This window comes from Elephas maximus, chromosome 15, assembly GCF_024166365.1.
Source record: "Elephas maximus indicus isolate mEleMax1 chromosome 15, mEleMax1 primary haplotype, whole genome shotgun sequence".
NCBI classification, from domain to species: domain Eukaryota; kingdom Metazoa; phylum Chordata; class Mammalia; order Proboscidea; family Elephantidae; genus Elephas; species Elephas maximus.
In genome coordinates, this window is record NC_064833.1 from 7,145,527 (window position 1) to 7,170,196 (window position 24,670).

Sequence of the window (24,670 nt, forward strand, 5' to 3'; positions counted from 1 at the left end):
AATGGATGTTTGCAGCTGTTTCTTTCTATTTTGAGTCGTGCCACATCAACAAATGAAGGTCCCAAAAGTTTGGCTCTGCCCAAGTCATTAAGTTCGACTCTACTCCGAGGGGGTGGCTCTTCCCCAGTCGTATTTTGAGTACCTTCCAACCTGAGGGGTTCACCTTCCTGCACTTTATCAATGTTCCACTGCTATTCATAAAGTTTTCACTGGCCAATTCCTTCAAAAGTAGACCATCAGGTCCTTCTTCCTAATCTATCTTTGTCTGGGAGCTCCTCTGAAAACTTACAACTATGTGTTACCCTGCTGGTATTTGAAATACCAGTGGCAAAGCTTCCAGTATCGCAGCAACTTGCAAGCCACCACTGTATGACAAACTGACAGATGAGTGGTGGGCTGACAGAGGAGTGGTGTTCTTTTATGCCCCTAAAATTGTGGGTTTACTTTTTGCTAGCATTTGGCCTATACTAATACAATCACAACCATGGAAGGATAAAATTTGAGCACATGGGCTTTGGAGAGTGACATTAGGCCTCTCTAACTTGCCCAAGGACATCCTTTTATAAGCAGCAGAGCTGAGAAACACATTCGGCTCTACCTGATACCAAGTCTTCCTCTTCTGTGCCTTCAGTTTCTCTTCCACTGTGGAACCGTGGTAGTGTTGGTGGCTACCAGGTTGGCAGCTCAAATCCACACAGCAGTTCCAAAGGAGAAAGATCCAATGATCTTCTCCCATAAAGATTCCAAAACTCATTGCTGTTCAGTTGATTCTGACTCATAAAAACCTTATAGGACAGAGTAGAGCTGCCCCATGAAGTTTCCAAGACTGTAATCTTTACAGAAGCAGGCTGCCAGCTCTTTCTTCTATGGAGCTGCTAATGGGTTTGAACTGCCAACCTTCCAGTTAACAGCCAAGTTGCTTAACCACTGCACCACCAGGGCTCCCTTCCATAAAGATTGCAGCCTAGGAAACCCTAGGGAGCAGTTCTGCTTTGTCATATGGGGTCGCTATGAGTTTGAAATAACGGCACCTAATAACATCATGATTTCCCACAGGACACTGGCTCTGTTCTTTTGCATTCTCATGGAGAAAAAATGACTTTGCTTCAAACTTAATATGTTGTAATAAATGGGACCAGTGCTTAGTCTAGCCAGTCTTAGAAGTGACATTCTCATCCCAAACTCCTTCAAAGCTGAAGTGTGGGCAGCCGACATGTTTTATGTCCCTTCAATTTTATTCACAATGGAAGAATTTCACTCCCACTGGGAAAGTTGGAGGGCATGTGACTAAGATTTATGGCTTTTGTTAAGCAAATGCATAAATAGTAATTTCACTAATAATTTGGTGCAAGCAGCTTATTTAAAGTCTGTGGCCTCCCCGGAAAGAATGGTGGTTCTCTGACTTGGTGAAACTACTGAATAATGAATCCTCCATGAACATATTCTTTTCACTAATGAAATTATAGGAGAAATTCTATTTAATTCAATTTTTTTTTTCTTTTTAGGGTTCATTAAGTAAAGGTATAAGGGAGAGAGAGTTGAATAAAGGATGATTCCTGCTTGCATGAACATACGTTTTATGAAGTATTATAACAGTGCTCGCTTTAGCATTATTGGAAGGATACAGAGAAGATTAGCATGGCCCCTGTGCAAGGATGACATGCAAATTCGTGAAGTGGTCCATATTTTTTGGTGCTGGCATAACTGGATATCCATCTGCAAAAAAAATAAAACAAGACCCATACCTCATACTATGTACAAAACCTAACTCAAAATGGATCAAAGACCTACATATAAAATCTAAAACAATAAAGATCATGGAAGAAAAAATAGGGACAGTGCTAGGATCCCTAATACATGGCATAAACAGAATACAAAACATAGCTAACAATGCACAAACACCAGAAGAAAAACTAGACAACTGGGAGCTCCTAAAAATCAAACACTTATGCTCATCGAAAAACTTCACCAAGAAACTAAAAAGACAACTTACAGACTGGGAAAAAAAATTTGGCTATGATATAGCTGATCAGGGTCTAATCTCTAAGATCTACAAGATAACTGCAAAACTTCAACAACAAAAAGACAAAATAAAGATGGGCAAAGGACAGGAGAATAGCGCATCCTTTGGACCCCGGGGAGCCCCAGCATGGAGATGCTTCTAGTCCAGGGGAAGATTGATGACAAGGACCTTCCTGCAGAGCTGATAGAGACAGAAAGGCTTTCCCTGGAGCTGGTGCCCTGAATCTGTACTTCTAGCCTACTAGACTCTGAGAGGATAAATTTCTGTCTGTTGAAGCCAAAAAGAAAGGGCAAAGGATATGAACAGACACTTCACCAAAGGAGACATTCAGGCAGCTAACAAATACATGAAGAAATACTCACAATCATTAGCCATTAGAGAAATGCAAATCAAAACTACAAAGAGATACCATCTCACCCCAACAATGCTAGCATTTGTCCAAAAAATACAAAATAATAAATGTTGGAGAGGTTGTGGAGAGCACATTTATACTCTGCTGGTGGGAAGGTAAGATGGTACAACCACTTTGGAAATCAATTTAGTGCTTCCTTAAAAATCTAGATATAGAAGTACCATACAATCCAGCAATCCCACTCCTTAGAATGTATCCTAGAGAAATAAGAGCTTTCACATGAATGATATATGGACGCCCATGTTCACTGCAGCACTGCTCACAATAACAAAAAGATGGAAACAACCTAGGTGCTCATCAACAGATGAATGGATAAACAAATTATGGTATATTCACACAATGGCATACTACGAAACATTAAAAAAAAAAATCATGAATCCTAGAAACATCTCACAACATGGATGAATCTGGAAGGCCTTATGCCGAGTAAATTAGTCAGTCACAAAAGGCCAAATATTGTATGAGATCACTATTATAAGAACTCAAGGAAAGGTTTAAACATGGAAGAAAACATTCTTTGATGGTTATGAAGGTGTGGAGGGAGGAAGAGACGAATTCGCTAACTAGATAGTAGACCAGAATTATCTTAAGTGAAGGGAAGGACAACACGCACAATACAGGGGAAGTCAGCACAACTGGGCTAAACAAAAATCTAAGAAGTTTCCTGAACACAACCAAACACTTCGAGGGGCAGAGTAGCAGAGGCGGAGGTCTGGGGATCATAGTTTCGGGGGACATCTAGGTCAATTGGTATAACAAGGTCTCTTATGAAATTTTCTGCATCACACTTTTGTGAGTGGCTTCTGGGGTCTTATAAGCTTGTGAGTGACTGTCTAAGATGCATCAACTGGTCCCAACCCACTTGGAAAAAAGGAAAATGAGGAACACCAAAGACACAAGCAAAATATTAGCCCAAGAGACAAAAAGAGACACATAAACCAGAGACTCCATCAGTGTGAGACCAGAAGAACTAGATGGTGCCTGACTACCACCAGTGACCACCCTGACAGGGAATACAACAGAGAGTGCCTGACTGAGCAGGAGAAAAGTGGGATACAGAACTTAAATCCATGTTAAAAAAAAAAAAAAAAAAGACAATGTTCTGACTGAGACTAGAGGAACCCCAGAATACATGACCCCCGGACTCTCTGTTAACCCAGAACTAAAACCATTCCTAAAGCCAACTCTTCGAAGATTAGATTGGACTATAAAACATAAAATAATGCTGTAAAGACTGTACTTCTTAGTTCAAGTAGATTAAAAAAAAAAAAAATTTTTTTTTTTTTAATGAGATTAAATGAGCAGTTGCTGTCTGGAGGCAGGATGAGAAGGCTGAAAGAGATAGGAGCTGGTTGAATGGACATGGGAAACCTGGGGTGGAAAGGTGGAGTGTGCAATCACATTATAGGGATTGCACCTAGGGTCAAATGACAATATGTGTATAAATTTTTGTATGAGGAACTAACTTGAGCTGTAAACTTTCACCTAAAGCACAATTAAAAAAAAAAAGTATTGTAAGAACATACATAAGTACATATTGCTTAAATTCTTCATGGAGTTTAGCAGGGGAATACAGGTGCCTACGAGTCAGTTCCCACTCACAGCAGACCTACGTGCAACAGAACAAAACACTTCTGGTCCTATGTTATCCTCACAATCATTACTATACTTGAGCCCATTGCTGCAGCCACTGTGTCAATCCATCTTGTAGAGGGTCTTCCTCTCCTTCACTGACCTTCCACTTTACCAGACATGATGTCTTTCTCCAGGGACTGATCCCTCCTGATAACATGTCTAAATTGTGTGAGACATAGCCTCGCCATCCTTGCTTCTAAGGAGCATTCTTGTTGTACTTCTTCCAAGACAGGTCTGTTCATTCTTTTAGCAGTCCGTGGTATCTTTAATATTCTTCACCAACACCGTAATTTAAAGGCGTCAATTCTTCCTCTTTCTTACTCATTGTCCAGATTTCACATGCATATGAGGCGATTGAAAGCACCATAGCTTGGGTCAGATGTATCTTAGTCTTCAAGGTGACGTCTTTGCTTTCCAAAACTTTAAAGAGGTCTTTTGCAACAGATTTGTCCAATGCAATGCGTCTTTTGATTTCTTGACTGCTGCTTCCATGGGTGTTGATTGTGGATCCAAGTAAAATGAAATCCTTCACAACTTCAGTCTTTTCTGTTTATCATGATGTTGCTTATTGGCCCAGTTGTGAAGATTTTTATTTTCTTTTTGTTGAGTTGTAATCCATACTGCAGGTTGTGGTTCCTGATCTTCATCAGTAAGTGCTTCAAGTCTTCTTCACTTTCAGAAAACAAGGTTGTGTCATCAGCAGAACACAGGTTATTAAAGAGTCTTCCTCCAGTCTTGATGCCCCATTCTTCTTCATCGAGATTTCAAAGGGTGGCCCAAGAAGACAAAGTAAAGTATTATAATGAGATGTGCGAAGAGCTGGAAATAGAAAACTCAAAGGGAAGAGCACACTCAGCATTTCTTAAGCAGAAAGAACCGAAGAAAAAATTCAAGCCTCAAGTTGCCACAGTGGAGGATTCTAAGGGGAAAATATTAAATGACACAGGAAGCATCAGAAGAAAATGGAAAGAATGCACAGAGTCACTGTACCCAAAAGAATTGGTCGATGTCCAACCATTTCAGGAGTTAGCATATGATCAGGAACCAACGGTACTGAAGGAAGTAGTCCAAGCTACACTGAAGGCATTGACGAAAAACAAGTCTCCAGGAATTGACAGAATATCAATTGAGATGTTTCAACAAATGGCTGCAGAACTGGAAGTGCTCACTCGTCTATGCCAAGAAATTTGGAAGACAGCTACCTGGCCAACTGACTGGAAGAGATCCATATTTATGCCTATTCCCAAGAAAGGTGATCCAGCCAAATGCAGAAATTATTCAACAATATCATTAATATCACAGGCAAGTAAAATTTTGCTGAAGATCACTCAGAGGCAGCTGCAGCAGTGTATCGACAGGGAACTGCCAGAAATGCAAGCCGGTTTCAAAAGAGGGCCTGGAACCAGGGATATCATTGCTGATGTCAGATGGATCCTGGCTGAAATATTGAGCACACAAAGGCATTCGACTGTGTGGATCATAACAAGTTATGTATAACTTTGCAAAGAAAGAGAATTCTGTAACACTTACTTGTGCTCATAAGGAACCTGTAAATAGATCAAGAGGCAGTTGTTTGAACAGAATAAGGGGACGCTGCATGGTTTAATGTCCGGAAAGGTGTGTGTCAGGGTTGTATCCTTTAACCATATTTATTCAATTAGTATACTGAACAAATAAGATAAGCAGGAGATTTCCTTAATAAAAGGCAAGGAAGTCATTGGTTTAAGGCAACAGATACTACTTAAGTTTACAAGACTATATAAATACTATATTATATATATAGTGTACGTATGTACACCTCTGTCTGTATGTGTATCTATATCTCTGTCTATCTACCTGTCATCTCTCTATTTCTTTATCTATCTATCTATTTGCACTTCAACTTATCTATTTGTCCCCAGTTTATATTGCAGTGGTTGTATTTAATTAATGTGTTAACACAAGATTGTAGTAAACTAACAAATAAAGTATTTTTATTTTTATGGTATGCCAATTATTAACCTGCAAACTTAAAAAACAAACAAAAAAACAATCTTTTTGTCAACCAGCTCTTCAAGGAGTCCACAAAGAGCATCTAAATCCCTCCCTAATTAAGAATAGACCAAGACTATGCCACTAACCAGTAACCAATTATCATCACGTTGACACTGACTCATGGCAACCCCATGTGTTTCAGAGGAGAATTGTGCTCCATTGGGTTTTCAATAGCTGCTTTTTTGGACATAGATTTCCAGGACTTTCTTCCAAGGTGCCTTTGGGTGACCTTGAAACTTCAATCTTTCAGTTAACAGCCAAGCACGTTAACCTTAACTTATTAATTTTCAACCCATTATGTTTTATCTTTTAAATGAATGAAATAAAAGAGACTCAGAGGAAAGATGAAGAGAGGGAAAGTGAAAGAAATTGAGGGAGAAATAAGAGGATGTCATAGGGAGAGAAGGAAAATGTATACCAGACAATTTCTACCTTTGGGATTATAATATTGTGAAGTCGCTGGTCTAAATGATTTCAAAATGCAAGAAACAAAAAAGAAAAAAAAAATGGGGGATATAGCAAATTACACTTTTTGATACTAGCTGTGGCACAAATGGTTTGCACTCAATTGCTAACTATAAAGTTGGCCGTTCGGACCCACACATCAATACTGTGGAAGAAAAGGCATGGCAATCTGCTTCCGTTAAGCTTGCAGCTAAGAAAACTCTAGAGGAAACTCCTATTATCACTTGGGGTCGCCATGAGGCTGAATCATCTTGACAGCTCCTAACAACAACAACAGCAGCAGTATATATTATGTTTAGTTTTTTATACAGATAGCCCCCAACTTATGATGGCTTTCTGTTCCTGTGACTACTCAGTCCTAAGTCATTAGGATGTAAGTTGATGACCTCATTTTTTCTTTTTTAGTTTTCATAATTATTGCCTTTTATTGTCAATATCTTTATGAATCTGTTCTTTATATATCTTTGGGGGTTGGAAATATTACATCTGAGAATGATGATATCTGCAAAGTACATGCTGCAACATAGTATGTGGTACATAATACTAATGATAAGATGTATCAAAATAAAAGCAAACGGTCATAAGTGTGATGTGTCCTAACTCAAATACGTCGTAGGTCAGGGTCTACCTGTATTTGTCACCACTACCCTTCCAGTCTATGATGTAGTTATTCTCTCTTTTATCCGCATGCCTTTGCTGAGCTATTTCACACACCTCCATGTGCTGGCATAGTTTGTCTGTTACCCTCATCACATTGCATGCTCCTGGTGAGTGGGGATGGTGTCGGACTTATCCTCTACTTTCAGAGCTGGGACACCTTGTAAGAGCTGAATCACTAGCTTCAGTGTGTTGGAATAAATGGCTCATCTTACTGGTAATGGCAGACCAAGAAGCTTCAATGTGCCATATATTTTCCTGTGGATTTTTTAGTGTCTATATCAATCGACATCTTTACCCAGCTTTCTATTCCCCCGTCTGTCATTCCTTTCCTGAACTTTGTCATTAAATATATTCATTAAACATACAAACAGGACATTTAGAGAACAACATACATCGAAGAAAGATAATATTTCTTGTTCAGACGCATCCAAGTTAAGACAGAAATACGAAATCATTTTTATGTGACAGATTTATAGTGTAATATTCCCTTTTTTAAAAAAATATTTCCGTGCAGAACAAACTTCTTGTCTGTAGATGGAATCCTACTGTTATATTTTCTATGGAAATAAAATTAATGGCTTATAAAACTACCTCAATCGGTGGACATGAACATGGTGGGAGAAGACATTGAGGGATTCTTTTTTTGGGCGGGGGTGAGGAGAGCAGGGTACCTTTTATGAGGTAACAGGACTTGTGGTTTTTCCCGGTACCCGACTTGGTCAATACGTGGAGTAGCTGGCTGAGACATATCCTGTTGTTGATGTGTGTTGTTGAGTTAATTTTTATGGACTCCATGTGAAAAAGGAGAGCTGACCTATAGGGTTTTTTAGGCTATAATCTTTATGGGAGCAGATTTCTAGGTCTTCATTCCATGGAACCACTGGGTGGGTTTGAACTGTCAGCCTTTCAGTTAGCAGCCAAGTGTTTAACTGCTGCACCGACAGGGCTCTTCAGAAACCTGGAAAGTGATAAAAGGAGCCCAGCCAAGACCAGGGGAGCCTTGTCAGTCACTGGATCCAAGGAACTGTTGTGAAGGTATGAGTCGCAAATATCCCAAAAGGCAAGAGTCTGGAGGTCCAGAAAAATCTCCCAAGTGGAGAGTGAGTCTGGTGAAACAAAACAGCTCAAGATAGAGCTAGGATTAAAGCATGGCTATCAGCAGATCTCACCCCCAGCAGCTGGCTCCATGTCATTGGATGTTTCAGGGTAGGGAACAATATAAGCCAGCTTAAAAAGCACAGGGCAAACTGGAAATAATTCAAAGAAGTTTGTGTTTAAAAAAGAAAATAGGAGACGGTCCAAGATGGTGCTATAGTCGGACAACTCATAACGTCCCTCTTACCACAAAAACTCAAGAAAACAAGTGAATTGGATATAGATGACAACTTTGGAACTCTGAGCATCAAAGGCAAGGCTGAAGAATCAGATCGAGTGCCAAGTGGAAGGAGCAACTGTAGAAAAACAGTGGACACAGAGAATTACAAATTGCTGGCAACCTGCCAGTCAAACACGCTGAGTGAAATCAGTCAATCACAAAAGGACAAATATTGTCTGAGACCCCGTACTATAAAAACACAAGAAAAGCTTTACACATAGGGCAAAATAATAATAATTTGATGGTTACCAGGGATGGCAAGGGAGGCGGCAAAATTACAAACTAGATAGAAGACAGGTGTTAATATTGGTGAAGGGAAAGGCAATACACAACATGGTCGAAGTCAGCACAACTTGACTGTGTCAAAGGTAGATGCTGAGAAGAACACAAGAATAAGGGGCAACTACTGGCAGTGTAGTGGTTAAGTGCTGTGGCTGCTAACCAAAAGTCTGGCAGTTTGAATCCACCAGGTGCTCCTTGGAAACTCTATTGGGCAGTTCTACTCTGTTCTATAGGGTCACTATGAGTCAGAATCAACTCGATGGCAATGGGTTTGGTTTTTTTAGCTTATGATAATTGATATAAGACAGACAATACTGCATCAATAGCATTAAAAAAAAAAAAGTTGTCAAGTAATTCTGACTCATAGTGACCCTACAGGACAGAGTAGAACTGCCCCATAGGGTTTTCAAGGATCACCTGGTAGATTTGAACTGTCGACCTTCTGGTTAGCAGCTGAACTCTTAGCCATTACGCCACCAGGGTTTCCAATAATAGCATTAACAAATGATAATTTATGAATGTATTCATAGGTAGAGAAGTATGCTAAAAAGGTGTGGGAGGGTGTAAGGGAGCAGACCCAACTGCAGATATACGCTTGGTTGTCAATATTTCTACATACATAATTGTAGGTGCTCCATGCATATTAATATAGACAAGAGAGCACACAAGCAGCACAATCATGGAAACATGTTAGATATAACTAAACACCAAAGGGACAAAGTTCCTAGGCTAGAAGATGAAGGACCATAGACTCAGGGGACAGCTACATCAATTGGTACAACATAGTTCATAAAGCTATAATAGTCTAACAGAGACTGGAAGAACTCCTGAGACTATGGCCCTAAGATACCCTTCTGAACTGGAACTGAAGCCATTCCTGGAGACCACCTTTCAGCCAAACAACAGCCAGTTCCATAAAATAAGCAATAACATCTGAGAGGATTGTGTTCCTTAAAACAGTCAATTGTAAGAGATCGAAAGAACAACATTTGGATCAAAGCAAAGACAAGAAGGCAGGAAAGGGAAGAAAATCAGAAAAAAGGAAACAGTGAGTCCAGGGTGGAAATGGGTAGAGTGCTGACACACTGTAAGGAATGTAACCAATGTCATGGAACACTTCACGTACAAAGTGTTGAATGAGAAACTGATTTGCCCTGTAAACTTTCGCCTAAAGCATAATAAAAAATTAAAAAATGAAAATAATAATAATGCTAAGCCCCTGCCCTATATTAGTTGTCTAGGACTTCCATAACAAAATACCACCATGTGGGTGACTTTAAACAATGTGGCTTTAAATTACTTTGCAGTTGTGGAGGCTGGGAGTCTGAGATCCAGGTGTCGGCCATGTTGAACTCTTCTGAGGCTCCAAGGGATAATCTGTTTCATGCCTCTTTCCTAGCTTCTGGTAGAAACAGGTATTCCTTAGCTTGCAGCTACAGCATCACATGGCATCCTCCCTCTGTCCCTCTGTGTATCTTCTCCTCTTTTTATAGGGCACTGCTCAGACGGGATGGGGGTCCACCTTATTCTAGTGTGCTTTTACATGAACTGATTACATTATCAAAAACCCTATTTCCAAACAAAGTCATGTTCACAGGTACCAGAAGTTAGGATTTTGTCACAAATTTTGGGGGGACACAATTCAGTGCATAATACACTGTTCTGAGAATTGTGTTAAAAACTAAAATTGAAAAAAGTAAAATATCTTTCCCAAGCCAGCAGAGTTAGATAGAATTATGAGTCCAGTTTTACTTTGTACCAAAATATATGTTACAGACACTTTCTGCAGTGATAGGCAGTGACACACCAGTTCTGCATCCCATGAATTTGGGAAGGCAGAACAGAACAGACCAGGCATGGCAAAGCTGAATTTTTTTGGAGCCTTTTGTTAAAAAAAAAAAAAGAAAAGAAAAACCTCTCACCTTCTTGTACATTCTAGAGAAGGTTTGAGTCCCTCAGTGGTGCAAATAGCTAACACGCTCAGCTGTTAACAAGAAAGTTGGAAGATTGAGTCTACACAGAGACTTCTCAGAAGAAAACCCTTGGTGGTCTACTTCTGAAAAACCAGCTATTGAAAACCCTATGGAGCACAGATCTACTCTGATACACATGGGCCACTATGAGTCAGAATCAACTCAAAGGCAACTGATTGGTGGAGAAGGTTTGTTGCGAACAGGTGACAGAGGCGGACTTATGGTCTGCTCTGTTTAAATAACCATAGGATAGTTGCTTCCCTTATCTTGACAAGTTTCCTTTCTCCAGGGGTCCAACCCTTATGACCCTCTCTCTTCTAGATCGCCCAGGATCCAGGTGATTTTATCATAGGAAAGGAAAACATCCCACTTTGTCTCAGGGGAGTTGGAGCTGGTCTCTCTCTCCCTACCATTGTGTGGTGCTCTTTTCTCCCCTTTCTTTACTCCTTTCTCTTCCTTTTCAATCATCCTTTTTGAATAAAATCATCCTTGCCTGTTTTAACATTGTGTGGTGTATTTTTTTTTTCTTTAACAGAGGCACCAAGCCAAGGTAGACAGTCTTCTTGCCCACATTCTCTCTGTAGCCATCCTTCTCTTAAGTTAAGAGAAAAATAATTATCTATGATATATTTAGTCATGCCAAAGCCCATCAGAAGTTACCCCATCTGAGGACTGGCAAACATCTTGAAAAGTCTTCTTCTCCAATAAGTGGTAATAATGGAAATAGTTAATACATCAGAGTTTTCTCCACAGTCACATTTATAAACAAGAAAAAAAAGGTACGATCTGGATTCTTAGGGAATATTAGGACATGTTTGTATTAAAACATACAAACTAGGATGAGGATTTCATGTCATAAAAAAACCTTATGAATTTGTAATAAGTAAAAAACAGAATCCAAATTACAGTATATAATATTCACAACTATAAAAACAAATAAATCAAACTAAAATTCAAACACCAAAAAGGCAGGGGAAAAATTCAAATGTCAACAGTATAGAGCGTCACTGGCCAATAAAACTTTCTGTGATGATGGAAAAATTGATGCTGCCCAGGGCAACTGCCACTGGCCACATGTGGCTACTGAGCAGTGGAATTTGGCTAAAGAGACTGAAGCACTAAAGTTTAATTGTATTGAATTTTAGCTAATGTAAAGGTGATTTTAAATTTAATTTCTACACAAATATTTACCACGGCCAGTGGCTATGAAATTGTACTTCACATATAGAGAACTTTTCATAAATCAAGATTTAGTTCCACCATTCATGTGCAGAAGCAACTTGAGAAAGATAAACATACTTACCTGTAAAATGGGACTAACAGTAGAACATAGCCTATTGTTTCATTGTGGAGAATAAATGAAAAAATGAATTTAACAAAAACCACTTAAGAAATGCCTACCTCCACCCACCCAGTGCCATTGAGTCAATTCCAACCCATAGTGACCCTATAGGACAGAGTAGAACTGCCCCATAGAGTTTCCAAGGAGCACCTGGTGGATTCGAACTGCCGACCTTTTGGTTAGCAGCCATAGCACTTAACCACTATGCCACCAGGGTTTCCAAGAAATGCTAGCAGATAGTAATCATTTCATAAATATAAATAGTTATAATTCTGCAGCTAAGAATATTAGTCTCCCAAAAGGGTAAAACAGCGGGTTCTCCAAAGCATAGAGGCTTAAGCCCGGGGAAAGATTTGGAAAATGGCCTGGCCTCTGTATAACTATAATTTTAGGATTCAATTATTCCCAATTTAAGATAGTCATGGAGCAACTTCAACATATATATAGTAGAGAAAGCAAAGAATAAGAGTAGTATAAAAGTAAATCTTCTCAGGTCTATATGGCGAGTTTGGCATATTTGCTCTAATGTATTTAGCAATTGTTCTACTTTAGAGATGGGAGAACAGAGAGTAATTTGATATGACTCAGATAACCAGTTGTTTATCTCAGTTTGTTGTACTATGATGATTTGCATGTTGCTATCATAAAAAAAAAAAATTTTTTTTTTTTTTTTTTTATGATGCTGGATATCAACCCTCAATAAGCAGATGACACAGCCTTGCTTGCTGGAAGTGAAGAGGACTTGAAGCACTTACTGATGAAGATCAAAGACTACAGCCTTCAATATGAATTATATCTCAACATAAAGAAAATAAAAATTCTCACAACTGGACTTACAAGCATCATGATAAATGGAGAAAAGGCTGAACTTGTCAAGGATTTCATTTAATTTGAATCCACAATCAATGTTCATGGAAGCCAAGAAACAAAAAACCAAACCCGCCGCCTGAAGCAGCAGTCAAGAAATCAAAAGACTCATTGCATTGGGCAAATCTGCTGCAAAAGACCTCTTTAAAGTGTTAAAAGGCAAAGATGTCACTTCAAAGACTAAGGTGTGACTCTCTGAAGTCGGTGTGACTCTCACTGAGGACTCCAGTATTCATGATCTTCAGCTCAAATGAGATACCTCAGAGAGTGTTACAGACCTATTAAAGAAAGAAGAATGCAGAACCTGACCTAACAAAGGAGAGAGACAGGCAAACAGTTATGTCTTCTGCATGTTTTATTAATATGGTTGCTGCATTTTAATTAACAGAATTCTTTATTGTACCTGTGCCCTGAGGCTATTTAAGAAAAGGGCATGGTTTTAAAAGTCTACAGAGTAGATAAATAAGCAAATATTGCCTCAGACAACATTCCCCCACACACATTAGTAATGTGTATTAATTATTGGTTTGGGATCTCACAAACGCAATCTGAGCAATTGGGGCATTTACCTTTCTGCCCCTAGCTTCAAGGACAGAAATGATGACAACAAGCATTTAAAAGGGAAACAAGGCAGCATTTGGGAATTTAGTTAACCTGTAATGAGTGAAAATATATGGAAATTTTAAAAAATTCAATATTTTTTATATCTCAGTTTGTGTTGCCCCAGAAGCAAACCCTGAGACAAGGATTTGAGGAGGTTGCCATGAGTCGGTATGGACACAGCTTGACAGCAACTAACAACTACAATAACAGTAGTTTATTTGAGTGTGTATCTCATGAAACACCAGTAAGCCAGTGGGAAAATGAGACAAGGAAGGAAAGATGGCCAATAAAGTTTGCAATAATATCCAGTAGCCGCTGTGGGCAATGGAAGCAAAATTTCACTGGGAAACACTAGGAAACACTGTGTAGCACACCTCAGCATTATCCCAACTGAGAGATAAGGACATGAACACATCCATCCACTATTCCTCCTCTGTCCTAGGATGAGGCTGCTTCTCTCTGAGGGCATTAACCTTCTGGCATTACAGCTTGCCCTACAGGTAACCCCAGCATCCTCTCTAGCCAAGATTATTAAAAAACAAAACAAAACACACACACAGGAGTTTGCAGTAAGTGCCCTTCCCTGTGTAAAGCTGAATGGTGTGGGGATGTGAGCTAGGCACCAATAGCATCGGTTTCAATCACAATACACTCTTTGATAAAAAGTAAACATTGTGTGTATCTGTCATTGATTACCTCTGATTCTAGAATGTGCCCACACTCTGGAATGAGACAGGCCAGAATTTGAATTTTCAGTGTACACCTCTGTGTGGGTGACCTTGGGTAGTTCGTATAATAACTTCAGTGTACATCTGTTTTCTCATTGGTAAAATTAGGATGATAGAATATATGTGGTTGCATGCTTATTTTGAAAAGTATATGAGATAATATATGGTAAACTCTTTAATATCTAGCATATGGATATAACCCGTTAAAAAACCTGTTGCCATCTAGTCAATTCCAACTCATAGTGACCCTATAGGACAGAGTAGAAATGCCCTGGGACAACTGCCCTGCCTGGTGCTTCCTGGGAATGAGTGAGCCCTTCACTGGGAAGTTGTGAGTAAAGGTCTCCAGGGAAACCAGTGCTGGGAAAAATACTTGACCAGTTGACCAGGGGCAATGAGAAGCCATCTACTGCCAATAGGAAACCTGGACCAGGAAGAGTTTCTCCAGAATAAGAGAGGAGTGTGAAGAGGCTCAGAGCAAAACACAGCATTGTTCACTGAGAACTGTCAATATTTTGCTATTTCCATTAGAAGGTAAGCTCCCTAAGGAAATAGACTTTTAGCTGTTTCCTCCTAGGCTCTCCCTTTACTGATTTTGTGCCTGAAGCTGGTAGACACTCCTAGCCACAGAGAGGATGGAAGAATAGGGGTGGGTAGGATTGTGAACACTACACCAAAGGGCTGGGATTAGAACCTATATGCAAAGAGAGGTTTGTTACATAGTTAAATGATGGAGAGATGAGAAACATTTAAAAGTTTGTCCTGTTTTCAACAAATAAAAGATTCTTAAATATAATAATAATTAGACACTTAACTATTAAAGAATACACATTTCAAGGAGAAGGAAGTAATGATCAATTTGACAAATGGAAGCAAATTCCAACTTTGTTTAGAGTCTGGACTAGTTTTCTTATTGAAAGGCATCGCAGCCATTCACCAGATGGGTGTGTTAGAAAACTGGCACAACATGTTGTTGTTGTTAGGCGCCCTTGAGTTGGCTCACACTGTATGGTTGCTGTGAGTCAGAATTGACTCCACGGCAATGGGATTGGGTTTTTGTATAGCAACCCTATGTATAACAGAATGAAACATTGCCTGTTCCTGTGACATCCTCACAATCCTATGTTTGAGCCCATTATTGCAACCACCGTGTCAGTCCATCTCATTGAGGGTCTTTCCTCAATTTTACCAAGCATGACGTCCTTCTCCAGGGACTGATCCCTCCTGATAACATGTCTAAAATATGTGAAATATAGTCTCACCATCCTTTCTTCTAAGAGGCATTCTGGCTGTACTTCTTCCAAGATAGATTTGTTCATTCTTCTGGCAGTCCATGGTATATTCAATATTCTTCACCAACGATGCAATTCAAAGGCACCAATTCTTCTTTTGTCTTCTTTATTCATTGTCCAACTTTCACATGCATATGACGTGATTGAAAATACCATGGCTCAGGTCAGGTGCACCTTAGTTCTCAAAGTTACATCTTTGCTTTTCAACATTTTAAAGAGGTCTTTTGCAGCAGATTTGCCCAATGCAATACGTTGTTTGATTTCTTGACTGCTGCTTCCATGGATGTTGATTGTGAATCCAAGTAAAATAAAGCCCTTGATAACTTCTATATTTTCTCTATTTATCATGATGTAACCAGAGTCAATATAACCAGAAGCCTCAGAGTTCCTGTTTTCCTTTTCAAAGCAGCCTTCCATGTACTACATCCTGAAGAAACTACACATATAAGAAGACTTGATCATGGGATCTGAATGCTAGGCTTCCAGCTGAAGATTAGCTTTTGGACTGGATCCATTTCTCCACAAATAGCCTATTCTGGGTCTCCATATCCCACCTCCTGCTTCCTCTAAGTCACCCTCCTGAGGATCAGGGCTTCATGGGAGATCCAGGCGTGGAACTCTTGACCACAAGTGGATAGGCCCAGGCTCTTTCCACTCCCCCATGCAATTCATACTTCATCTATAAATGTCATAGAAGTTCTCTTAAAGAATAGTACTGACTTTTTTTTTTGTGGCTGGTTGATGTTTTTTCTTCCTCCTAAGAGTAATGGGGAGTTCAAAAGGAATGAAACCTAAGTGGGTCATTGCCTGGAGCCAGCCAGCTTCTCCAGAACGTAGATCTGGTATTTTGTAGAATTAAAAGAGAAAGTCAGCCTTCAGCTACCAAGAAGTTGGATTGGAGAAGGAAGGATAATTGAAGGTGACAAGAAAACACAGCTGAAATAAATATGGATGAGATTTCCTGGTTCTGATTTACTCTACCTCCCAGAGATAGTCACCAGCCCACCCTGTTGATCCTTACCTTGACTAATGCTTCATGGTGACCCCAAGTGTGCAGAGTAAAACTGTGCTCCACAGGCTTTTCATTTCCACTGCTGTGACTTTTAGAAAGGAGCCTGGTTGTGCAGTAGTTAAGTGCTCGGCTGCTAACCGAAATGTCTATGAATTGAACCCAACAGATGCTCTGTGGGAGACAGAGGTAGCAATCTGTTTCCATAAAGATTATAGCCTTGAACCCCATGGGGCAATTCTACTCTGTCCTATAGGGTCACGATCTATCTGAAGCAACTCAAGGGCAACAAGAGAATCTTTTGGAATTAGATCACCAGGCCTTTCTTTTGAGGCACCACTGGGTGGGTCTGAACCACCAACCTTTAGGTTAGTCAAGTGCTTAACAATTTGTGCCAGCCATGGATGGTCTTACTTTGACTAGAGATGGATATCTCAGGACAAGAAGTCAAATGCACAGTCATGGTTTTGGAGAGTTCAAAGAGTTTTGTTTTTTTTAATCCAGAGATACATCTTAAACAGCCCTGCAGGAGGGAGCTGGGATGACAGAAGAGCCTCGTTTCTGGAAAAGAGCCCTGTATGTCTGCCAGCCTAGATGTTTAGAGTCATAAAAACGCTTTGCATGTTTTGGTGCATTTTGCAAAAAAAAACCTTTCCCTATTCCTATAAAAAAAAAAAAAATGTAGTCTTATTTGATCCTTAGCAAAACTGTGAAGTAGGTATTATGGTTACTATTAAACAGACAACTCAGGGTCCCCATAGCTCTTTGTACATATGGAAAGGAGAACCCACTTTTATTCATTCCTATATGCCAAGTGCAATGCCAAGAGTCTTTTGCATAAAGTCTCTAAATTAATCTCCCAAGAACCTTGGGAGGGAGATTTTATTATCCCCATTTGCAGATGAGAAAAACACCCAGGTTCAATAAATTGTTCAAAAGAGTGTTATTTCCACTCTGTCTCCAATGAGGTATGTGCATATTACTATGACTCTAATATACTGCTGTAATTCTTTTGGTTTATATGGCATTGCCCTTATAAGTCTTAAAGCACTCTGTAGCCAGTCCCTTTTATCTCTGTATTCCCAGCACCTAGATGTGTTAGCTTTCCACCTGTCTACACACCAGGGTGCACAATGAAAACATCAATGTGTTCAATGTGTGGTCTGTGCTCTTTACTAATTAAATAACAATTTCTCAGAGTGAGGGCCTTACATTTTTTCAAGTTTTCCAAGTAACTTATAAGTGCATTCAGGAATAGAACCACTAGCCTAGGGCATAGAAAGTGTTAAGTTACTAAACTTAGTCTTACTCTTGGTTTTAGTCTCTCTATGCCTGGCTGCTAACCAAAAGGTCAGCAGTTCGAATCCACCAGACACTCCTTGGAAAACCTAGGGGGAAGACCCACTCTGTCCTGTAGGGTCGCTATAAGTCGGAATCGACTCAGTGCCAATGGGTTTGGTTTTTTGGGTTTTATCCTTAGAGTTGGTAAAATGATATCTTTGTGATAGGAAAATTTGAAAGTAGTGTATGTAAAATAGTTCATCATGTTGTTTGGCACATAAAGAAATAGTGGGTAAATACTTAGCGCACACTGTTGATTCAGGAAATGGTTAAGTGCTTGGCTGCTAGTGGAAAGGTTGGCAGTTTGAATTCACCAGCTGCTCCTGAGGAGAAAGATGTGGCAGTCTGCTTCTGTGAAGAGTTACAGTCATGGAAATACTAAGGAACATTTCAATTCTGTCCTACAGGGTCACTGTGAGTCAAGGTCTACTTGGTGGCAATGCTTTACTATTATTATTAATGGTATCCTTGTTATCATAATGCGTGTTAACTGTTTGATGATGAAATAAATTAATACCTAAGATGTCACATCTCATCAGTGACAGTTTTGAAGTAATATCAGCAACCCCACTACTTTATTTAGTATTAGTTCTACTGTAAACATACCAACAAATGTTATGACTTTCTTGAAACTTCTCCATCTGAATTTTCCTCACTCAGTTGTTATTAGATTAACTAAGGGGTTCAGTGCAAGAGACCAGGCTGATTCCAGGGAAAAGGACACCCCAACATTCATGCTCAGTGATCATGGAACCCCACCTGCTCTGCATATCTTTAAGCTCAAGAAGGTTGGGCCACTGATAATGTGCCATTTGTTGTTAGGTGCTGACAAGTTAGTTCAGACTCATAGAGACCCCGTTCACTAAAGAACAGAACACTGTTCCATCTTTTGCCACCCTTAAAATCATTGTTACTTTTGAGCCCATCGTTGCAGCCGCCATGTCAATGCATTTCTTTATAGCTGACCCTTTACTTTATCAAGCATGATGGCCTTTTCCAGGGACTAATCCTTCCTGAAAACATGTCCAAAGTACATGAGACAAAATCTCACCATCCTCACTACTAACATGCCAGTAGATCCAGTTAAATTCCTGGTTGGGTGGTGGGCCAAGATGGCTGACTAGGTAGATGCTACCTCGGATCCCTCTTGCAACAAAGACTCTGAAAAACAAGTGAATCAATCACATACATGACAATCTACGAACGCTGACCAACAAACACAGATTTAAAGAGATGACCTGAGTGACAGAGACGGAGAACAAACAACTACGTGGAAGCAAAGACTGTTTTGGGAGCCTGGAGCCAGCGTCCCAGCCAGGTAACCTTGGCGCCGGCTTAGGACTGGGAGCAGGGGAGCTGAACACCACATCCTGTGACGGCACAAACACGGAGCGCAGCCCTAGCCCCCTGAACTGACCCCGGGAGGGGGCCCGGCCGGTCCGCACAGGTGGCCCGGTGACGCGGCTGCCGGGAGGAGAAGTCCCCGGGAGGCAGCGACTGGTTTTGGAGCCGGGAGTGCAGCGTCCCAGCCAGGGAACCTTGACCCTGGACTTTGGACTGGCAGCAGAGGAACTGACCGCGGCTTCTCCAGGCCTGACCCCCGGGGGCAATCTCTACCCAGCCAGCACAAATAGGCGACATGCTCCTCAGGAATCTCAGATAAAATAGTCATCCCAACCAAGATAAGTAACTTTGTCTATATTCCGGGGTGCTACTCTCTCCTGTTTTTCTGAATCCTCCCCTCCCCTTCCCAGCTGCTTCACTAACATTGGAATTTCCTGAACAAGAGGGAGAAATGCTTCACGGTTTTTCTTTTCCCTTTTTTTTTGGTCTTTTCCTAACCCATTCTTCTGGCCTGAGAGAAGCAACCACAAAAAACCCAGGGACCAAAAATCCTTCCCTACTTGGACTAAAAACACAGAACCAGCTCCAGCCAAGCATATGTGATCCACAGTCTCCTGCTTTCAACCCTACAGGGAACAAGGTGGCTATTATAATGCAAAGGCATTTCTGATAGGGATCTGACTGCATTTTTTTTTTTTAGCAGATTTACTGGAAAGACAAGTTTCCCAGGTCTGATATCTCTGCATATTCAACAGAGCCCTCACTGACCCACAACAGGGAACTGAGGGCTGAAGCTCCCCCCCAGACCACCTAGCCTCCTGCCTTAGGGGTCTAAGGAGGGTGACACCTACCAATCTGTAGAGGTACCTGCATTGGGGCCTAAGGTACAACTGCAGAGCCCTCCCACCAAGGTGCTTTAGGAATAGAGACACACCTACCTCACTGACACTTGGGGGAAGCCTGTCAGCATCCTGCCCCCCCTGGAGTGTAAACCCCAGCTGCTAAAAGAATCTGATGCACACAACGATCACCACTACTTCTCAAGGTGGATAGGTGATAGGGTGCATCACACACGTGATGACTCAAAATCAGATTCTACTCAAGAATAGTGAATGGACTCAGGCATATATATGTGGTAACAGCCAAAACCAGCTGGTAATAGGTCATAAGTAAGTCAAGGGCTACAACAATCAAGACAGCACAATCTAGTAGCCCATCCATGTATATTGAAAGAAAACAAAACAAGATAAGACTCAGTGAGCAAATATAGAATAAATCACTACAATATCTTAGTGATGGTTCTGAGACAGGAGTCGATATCAAACCACATAAAGAAGCAGACCATGACAACTTCTACAACCCCTCAAACAAAAGAATCAAAATCTTTTCCAAATGAAGATAAAATCCTGGAATCATCAGATACAGAATATAAAAAACTAATTTACAGAATGATTCAAGACATCAGGGATGACCTCAGAAATGAAATAAGGCAAACCGCAGAAAAAGCCAAGGAACACACTGATAAAACAGTTGAAGAACTCAAAAAGATTATTCAAGAACATAGTGGAAAAATTAATAAGTTGCAAGAATCCATAGAGAGACAACATGTAGAAATCCAAAAGATTAACAATAAAATTACAGAATTAGACAAGGTAATAGGAAGTCAGAGGAGCAGACTCGAGCAATTAGAATGCAGACTGGGACATCTGGAGGACCAGGGAATTAACACCAACATAGCTGAAAAAAAATCAGATAAAAGAATTAAAAAAAATGAAGAAACCCTAAGAATCATGTGGGACTCTATCAAGAAGGATAACTTGCGAGTGATTGGAGTCCCAGAACAGGGAGGGGGGACAGAAAACACAGAGAAAATAGTTGAAGAACTCCTGACACAAAACTTCCCTGACATCATGAAAGACGAAAGGATATCTATCCAAGATGTTCATCGAACCCCATTTAAGATTGATCCAAAAAGAAAAACCCCAAGAAATATTACCATCAAACTTGCCAAAACCAAACATAAAGAGAAAATTTTAAAAGCAGCCAGGGAGAAAAGAAAGGTCTCCTTCAAGGGAGAATCAATAAGAATAAGTTCAGACTACTCGGCAGAAACCATACAGGCAAGAAGGGAATGGGATGACATATACAGAGCACTGAAGGAGAAAAACTGCCAGCCAAGGATCATATATCCAGCAAAACTCTCTCTGAAATATGAAGGCGAAATTAAGATATTTACAGATGAACACAAACTTAGAGAATTTGCAAAAACCAAACCAAAGCTACAAGAGATACTAAAGGAAATTGTTTGGTCAGAAAACCAATGATATGAGATACCAGCACAACACAAGGTCACAGAACAGAACATCCTGATATCAACTCAAATAGGGAAATCACAAAAACAAATTAAGATTAATTAAAAAAAAAATGCTCAAAACAGGGAATCAGTGAAGTCAATATGTAAAAGATCACAATAATCAAAAAGAGGGACGAAATACAGGTGGCATAGAACTGCCATATGGAGAGGGATACAAGGCGATATAGGAAAATACAAGTTAGGTTTTTACTTAGAAAAATAGGGGTAAATATTAAGGTAACCACGAACAGGTATAACAACTCCATAACTCAAAATAAAAACCAAGAAAAACGTAACAACTCAGCAAACATAAAATCAAATACTATGAAAATAAGAAACACACAATTTACAAAGAAAAATGTCTCAGCACAAAAAAGTAAGTGGAAAATTGAAATTGTCAACAACACACATAAAAAGGCATCAAAATGACAACACTAAACACTCATCTAAAATTACGCTGATTGTAAATGGACTAAATGCACCAATAAAGAGACAGAGAGTCTCAGACTGGATAAAGAAACACAATCCGTCTTTATGCTGCCTACAAGAGACACACCTTAGACTTAGAGACACAAACAAACTAAAACTCAAAGGATGGAAAAAAATATATCAAGCCAACAATAAGCAAAAAAGAGCAGGAGGACCAATATTAATTTCTGAAAAAATAGACTTTAAACTTAAAGCCACCACAAAGGATAAAGAAGGACACTACATAATGATAAAAGGGACAATTGACCAGGAAGACATAACCATATTAAATATTTATGCACCCAATGACAGGGCTGCAAGATACATAAATCAAATTTTAATAGAACTGAAAAGTGAGATAGACACCTCCACAATTATAGTAGGAGACTTCAACACACCACTTTCGGAGAAGGACAGGGCATCCAGTAAGAAGCTCAATAGAGACACGGAAGACCTAATTACAACAATCAACCAACTTGACCTCATTGACTTATACAGAACTCTCCACCCAACTGCTGCACAGTATACTTTTTTTTCCAGCGCACATGTAACATTCTCTAGAATAGACCACTTATTAAGTGATAAAACAAACCTTTGCAGAATCCAAAACATCGAAATATCACAAAGCGTCTTCTCAGACCACAAGGCCATAAAAGTGGAAATCAATTAGAGAAAAGAAATCAAATACTTGGAAACTGAACAATACCCTACTCAAAAAAGACTGGGTTACAGAAGACATTAAGGAGGGAATAAGGACATTTATAGAATGCAACGAGAATGCAAATACTCCCTATCAAAACCTCTGGGACACAGCAAAAGCAGTGCTCAGAGGCCAATTTATATCGATAAATGCACACATACAAAAAGAAGAGCAAGCCAAAATCAGAGAACTGTACCTACAACTTGAACAAATGGAAAGTGAGCAACAAAAGAATCCATCAGGCACCAGAAGAAAACAAACAATAAAAATTAGAGCTGAACTAAATGAATTAGAGAACAGAAAAACAATTGAAAGAATTAACAAAGTCAAAAGCTGGTTCTTTAAAAAAATTAACAAAATTGATAAACCATTGGCCAGACTGACTAAAGAAATTCAGGAAAGGAAACAAATAACCCGAATAAGAAAAAAGATGGGCCACATCACAACAGACCCAAATGAAATTAAAAGAATCATATCAGATTATTACGAAAAATTGTATTCTAACAAATTTGCAAACCTAGAAGAAATGGATAAATTCCTGGAAAAACACTATCTACCTAAACTAACACAATCAGAAGTAGAACAACTAAACAGACCCATAACAAAAAAAGAGATTGAAACAGTAATCAAAAAACTCCTAACAAAAAAAAGCCCTGGCCCGGATGGCTTTACTGCAGAGTTCTACCAAACTTTCAGAGAAGAGTTAACACCACTACAACTAAAGATATTTCAAAGCATAGAAAATGACGGAAAACTACCTAACTCATTCTATGAAGCCACCATCTCCCTGATACCAAAACCAGGTAAAGACATCACAAAAAAAGAAAATTACAGACCTATATCCCTCATGAACATAGATGCAAAAATCCTCAACAAAATTCCAGCCAATAGAATTCAACAACATATCAAAAAATGAATCCACCATGACCAAGTGGGATTTATACCAGGTATGCAAGGCTGGTTTAATATTAGAAAAACCATTAATGTAATCCACCATACCAATAAAACAAAAGACAAAAACCACATGATCTTATCAACTGATGCAGAAAAGGCATTTGACAAAGTCCAACACCCGTTTATGATAAAAACTCTCACCAAAATAGGAACTGAAGGAAAATTCCTCAACATAATAAAGGGCATCTATACAAAGCCAACAGCCAACATCACTCTAAATGGAGAGAGCCTGAAAGCATTTCCCTTGAGAACGGGAACCAGACAAGGATGCCCTTTATCACAGCTTTTATTCAACATTGTGCTAGAGGTCCTAGCCAGAGCAATTAGGCTAGACAAAGAAATAAAGGGCATCCAGATTGGCAAGGAGGAAGTAAAATTATCTCTATTTGCAGATGACATGATCTTATACACAGAAAACCCTAAGGAATCCTCCAGAAAACTACTGAGAGTAATAGAAGAGTTTGGCCCAGTCTCAGGTTATAAGATAAACATACAAAAATCACTTGGATTCCTTTACATCAACAAAAAGAACATCGAAGAGGAAATAACCAAATTAATACCATTCACATTAGCCCCCAAGAGGAGAAAATACTTCAGAATAAATCTTACCAAAGATGTAAAAGACCTATACAAAGAAAACTACAAAGTACTACTACAAGAAACTAAGAAGCACCTACTTAAGTGAAAAAACATACTTTGCTCATGGATAGGAAGACTTAACATAGTAAAAATGTCTATTCTACCAAAAGCCTTCTATACATACAATGCACTTCCGATCCAAATCCCAATGACATTTTTTAATGTGATAGA

General features: G+C 39.6%; 1 non-coding gene across 1 annotated transcript; it reads left to right on the forward strand.

Moving 5' to 3' along the window:
* The first annotated feature begins 1,580 nt into the window (after positions 1 to 1,580).
* Positions 1,581 to 1,690, forward strand: LOC126059109 (U6 spliceosomal RNA). Its single transcript, XR_007513370.1, has one exon. It is a non-coding gene; the product is annotated as a U6 spliceosomal RNA (small nuclear RNA).
* The last annotated feature ends 22,980 nt before the right edge of the window (positions 1,691 to 24,670 follow it).